This window comes from Equus przewalskii, chromosome 2, assembly GCF_037783145.1.
Source record: "Equus przewalskii isolate Varuska chromosome 2, EquPr2, whole genome shotgun sequence".
NCBI lineage: Eukaryota > Metazoa > Chordata > Mammalia > Perissodactyla > Equidae > Equus > Equus przewalskii.
The window spans coordinates 10,372,199-10,377,340 of record NC_091832.1 but is presented as its reverse complement, the minus strand read 5'-3'; positions in this window follow the sequence as shown (position 1 = coordinate 10,377,340).

Here is a 5,142-nt window from a genome sequence, read left to right as displayed (position 1 = left end):
GCACAGGTGGTTCTTGCATGGGAGGGAGGAGGAGGTGGGTGCCAGAGCCTAACCAGAGCTTCAGAGTCTTGGTTTCATGCAATGAGTCTAACAGAGCAAGCACAAGCCTGACAAGAGGCGAATCTCTCCGTCTTTCCAGTTGATGGGACGTGATTCTGACGGCTCCTCACAGACAATCCGGCTTCCAGCCACAGGGCCTGGGCCTGCCTGCCTGGGAGGCAGTGGGCACCAGCTGGAAGCCGCAGCCATGGGAGTGGGGGAGGACCCCCAGAGCCTGGTGAGGGAGCAGGTCTGGCCTGACGTCGGCTGTGCTCGAGGCTTGCTCTGCCACTCACTGGCTTTCTGACCTTGGACAGTGACCGGAACTCTCTGAGTCTCAGTCTTCTCATATGAAAAATGGGATCATAACTTGCCTTCCATGAGAAGAGAATAACACTTCCTGATTTCAAAGCCTATAATCTTAGCCATGCTACACCACATCAAATATAAACAGTCATGTCCTTCGTCTAAGGTTCAAACCAGCCTCAACTCTCCAACCCCATCTCCTGTTCCAGAGGGGAAGGGTTTGGAAGGAACCTGACGTGGTATGTCTCGCACCTTGAAGTGTCAGTCACCCGTCAGCCCCTGTGCTTACAGCTCTCCCATCGCTGATCACACTGTATTCCAAGAGTTTGTTGAAGGACCGGCCCCTCCCCGAGCAGACCATGGGGTCCTTGAGAGGGCCTGGATCTGGTTTCTCTCTGGGTCCCCATGGCCTGCTGCGCACCCTGCAGGTGTCCACTGGGAGCTGCCTGGGGGAATTGCGAGGAAGGAGCCCGACCTCCACCATTCCCGAGGAGGCCCGGCCGGGCTGAGGAGGAGGGGGCACTGCCCTGGGCTGGCGCCTGCGCTCCAGCTCAGTCGGGCCAGGGATTCACTCTGTGGCCTCGGGACTGACTTCTTGGAGCCTCAGTTCCTTCACCTGTAAAGTGGGAACAATGCGTCTTGTTCCTAAGCACCTTCTATTTGGTTGGTTTGGAGTTTTGGTAAAATCCAAAAATCTTTTCAGAGTAAAGAAATTTAACTGGCAGACCACCCAGGCCTCACTCTGGAGTGTCTGCTTTCGACACGAAGGACCAGGTTGTCTAAGTCCCGGCTTTTATTGGTTCATGTGAAATAATATCGTATTCACTTCTTTGTATATTACTTACAAATTAGAAAATGAAAAATATGCAAGTAACATTGTGTGAAATAAAACAAAAATCATTCTGAATGTATAACTTTGTAGCCTGGGGTATACATTTTTAATCTGGGCTAGTGGGTGAAGATAATGAGAATGGTGTGCCTTTTAGACTATAATAGACTATACCGTGTGGTATGGCTGGGACTCCTAGTATCACCCAGTATCCACTCTCTCTTCTCTCTTTACGAGTAAAACTAATTCGGATTTTTGACAGGGCACCAAGCCACCCAAAATAATGACAGCATTTCCCATCCTTCCTTGCAGCTCAGTGTGACCACGTGACCAAGTTCTGGGCAACAGGATATTAGTGGAAGTGTTGTGTGCAATGTACACTGGAATATAGAGGCAATGGCTGGAGTTTGAGCAGCTATTTTAGGCAACGAGATGGAAGATGATGGAGTGGCAAGATAAAAAGAGTTGATATCTCTTAAAAAATTGTGAATTACCTTACCAATCCTGTTTTGTCCATCTCCAGACTTTTACCTGAAAAGACAAATCTTTCTTGTTTAAGCTACTTTTAACTTGGGTATATTATAGCCAAACTTAATCCCAGCTGATATATATGACTCTGCTAATGACAATTTGCTTGGTTTTGAGTTTCACAGTTTATGAAGAGCTTTCAGGGTAAAGAAGGAAACTAATGCAATATGCATTCATTCATTTATTTTATAAAAATGTAACAAGGATCAGGGCCAGCCTCATGGCTGAGTGGTTAAGTTCGTGCACTCCACTTCGGTGGCCCAGGATTTCACTGCTTCAGATCCTGAGCACGGACCTAGCACCGCTCTTCAAGCCATGCTGAGGCAGCGTCTCACACAGCAGAACTAGACGGAGCTACAACTAGAATATACAACTTTGTAGTGGGGGGCTTTGGGGAGAAGAAGAAGAAGAATCAAAAAAGAAGATTGGCAACAGATGTTAGCTCAGGTGCCAATCCTTAAAAAAAAAAATGTAACAAGGCTCTACTGTGTTCCAGAACCTGTGCCATATGCCAGGACAGAAATGAATCTGATAAAGCCCCTGCCTTCCAGAAGTCCACCACTAGGAGTGGAAACAAGCAACTATAACACAATTGACAGGAGTTATAATGGGGAGAAACTGTGGGGTGCCGTATAACCCAGAATCTAGGAAAGGACATGACGTGGGGTGGGACGGGATGGTGGACAGGAGTGTGAGCCCGGGTCCCCAGGCTGCCCTGCAGCTCCTCGGCCGATCTCTTGTGAGAGGCAGCAGAGAACTGCTTATGCTCTTCCCAGGGAGGGCCCGATGCTCGTTGGAGGCTCTCCAGAGCCTTGTTCCGGGAGCTGCAGGCTCTGCTTTCTGAGGGGACGTGACAAGGTGTGGTGGCGTTAACTCAGGCCTGAAGCCGCCTCTCCAACCCCATTTGGGGCCTTTCGGGGCTCAGGAATTTGTCAGGACCAAGGGTGCCTCTATTTGGCTTGACTGTTCCGGAGTGAACACCGGCACAGAGCCACACAAAGCCATCTCACCCACATAGACACCACCACCGGCAGCCACAGCGCGTGGTGACAGAGCCTTCCCTGTCCAGGCTCTGCACTTTACATATGTTCACTTTGTTCCCCAGGATGGCCCTGCGAGGCGAGCTTTGTTACCCTCACTGCACATACAAGGAAACGGGCGGAGAGGGGAAAGTGAGCCGCCCGACCTCGCACAGCTGGGGAGCGCCAGGGCCGGCTCGGTCCCGCTCCGACTTTAAGGCCTGTGGACTTTGAACCCTCACTCCTCTTCTGCTTTTCCATCACAGTTCCAGCTGGACCCCACTTCCTCCACGACTCTTAGCGGATCTGGTGGATAATTTAGTAGACAGCACTTCAGCGGTCCAAGGTCATTAGAACCAATTGCAGGCATCTCACTTCACAGATGAGGGAACGGGGACCCTCAGTGGCATGGAGACACATGCATCCGTGTGTCAGGATCACAAATGTGCTGGCGGCAGGGCATAGCTCTGCCGGCTCCTAAGCAGACCTGTTTTTTCCCTGCCTCTGTCACCTGCTGCCGCAGATCTCAGCTGCTTGCTCTTGGATTGAGCTCTGGGTCCTCATGAAATGACGTCTACAGAGAAGACTCTGATGCCAGGCGTGCACAGTTCTCCCATTGTGCTTTCACTGAGTCCTCGGAGAGTCCCCTGAGCACAGGGTCATGGGTCACAAGGACCCATCAGAGCAGCTGCCACCCTTGTTGGGGACACAGCTGAGTGCAGCCTGGTGTGGTCAGCACTGTGATGGGGAGCACGGGGCCTGTGAGAATACAGCGGAAGGAGCTCTACAGTCTAGGCTTCGGCAGATGAGCAGCCAGAGGAGAGGAGGGAAGGGAAGAAAGGATCTGTCCGTCAGAGGACCCCCAGCAGCAGCGGGAAGAGCAAGCGTGGTGTGGCAGGGCCTTAACACTCGTAGTCTTGCCTGCCCAGTAGGAACCCTCTCCGCAGCCTCCTGAGGCTCACTGTCTAGTCCTTTGTGCTCCAGACCTTGGCATTCTAGAGTCTATCCCTCTGCTGCGGTCACTCTCCCCTTTCAAAATGCCCCCCAGACCATCTTCCCTAAGTCACCAGACCCTTGGGACCTATATGAAGCTCTGCCATAGACCCTCTGAAACTCTTCTTTCCCAGCTTGAGGTGAAGGTGAAAGAACGCCCCTCCTCCTCGACTGAGGGGGCAGAAGGGAGGGGTCCACAGTCACCCCAGAGACTATTTCCACAGCAATAGCCACTCCCCCAGCTGCCCCTCCACAGGCTGCAGGTGGATGACCAGGGCTGGTGGCACACAATTCCTCCAAGAAGCTGTCGCAGAGACAGGACCAGACATCCAAGAGATTTCCTACAGGATCAAAGGGAGGAAGCAGGAATTACGGACAGAAAAGGGGGGAGGATGAGCCGGAAGAGGCTCAGATTCTAGGGCAGTTCTAAGAAAGTTTTGGCAGGTCTGTGAAGAGTCCTCCAGCCAAAAATGCCCATTAGGTGAGCCACACCCTCCGCAGGAGGATGCACGCAGGAAAGGGCTCAGTCCCTGCCCAGAGCAGCTGGGACAAGTGCGACTTCAGGGTGAGTGCAACGTTCAGTCCCGAGGGGGCAGCTGGGCAGCAGGCACGCTGAGTGGGGCCACTGCCAAGGCCGCCAAGCGTGGCTCCCTCGGCGTGCAGAGTGCTGGGCACCAGTTAGATTGTTCTCACCCTTGGGACCTCAGCCAAAACTGAGACAGAAAGAGTGCCACTTCAACATCTTGTTACATATACATTACTCATTTAATTTTCCCATCTCTTTAAGAGGTATGTGTTAAACACTTCATTTTCCAGATTCAAAATCTTAGGCTTAGTGGGTTCCATAATTCTCCTATCCCAGTGTAGCTGGTGGGCAACAGAAGCAGGACTCAAAGTCTGGCTCCTTGTTACGGCTCTGCTCCTTTGTGGATGCTGCCATCCCGGGACCAGCCGCGGGGCCATCAGACTGACGCTGAAATCCCACTGGGGGCTCAGGTCACAGCGATGACTTCCGGCTTCACTGCACTTGGCAGTTTATAAAACATTTTTACATCTGCTGTTTTATCCCCCCCCCCCCCACCAACCACCTGTGAGATAGTTACCGTCTCCATTTTGTAGAAGAGAAAAAGGGGACTGAGAATGTGACATGCTCGCCCCGTCCACCTGCTCCCGGGAAGAGCAGCCTCAGTGAGCCTGGGCTTATTGCCCTCCAAATCCTGTATATTCATCTCTGCTCCACAGTCTTTCCTAGACAAGCTGCTGGTCATGTGTGTGCACACATGTGTGGGTGTGCGCATGTGCCAGTCACACTTATGCATGAGCTGTGGCCTGATGCCAAGACCTTCTACTAGGCTCCAAACAACGACGAAGTTTCAAGTGTCAGCCCAGCCCTTCCTCCCGTCCTGAGAAACCTGTTTTCCCAGGCGC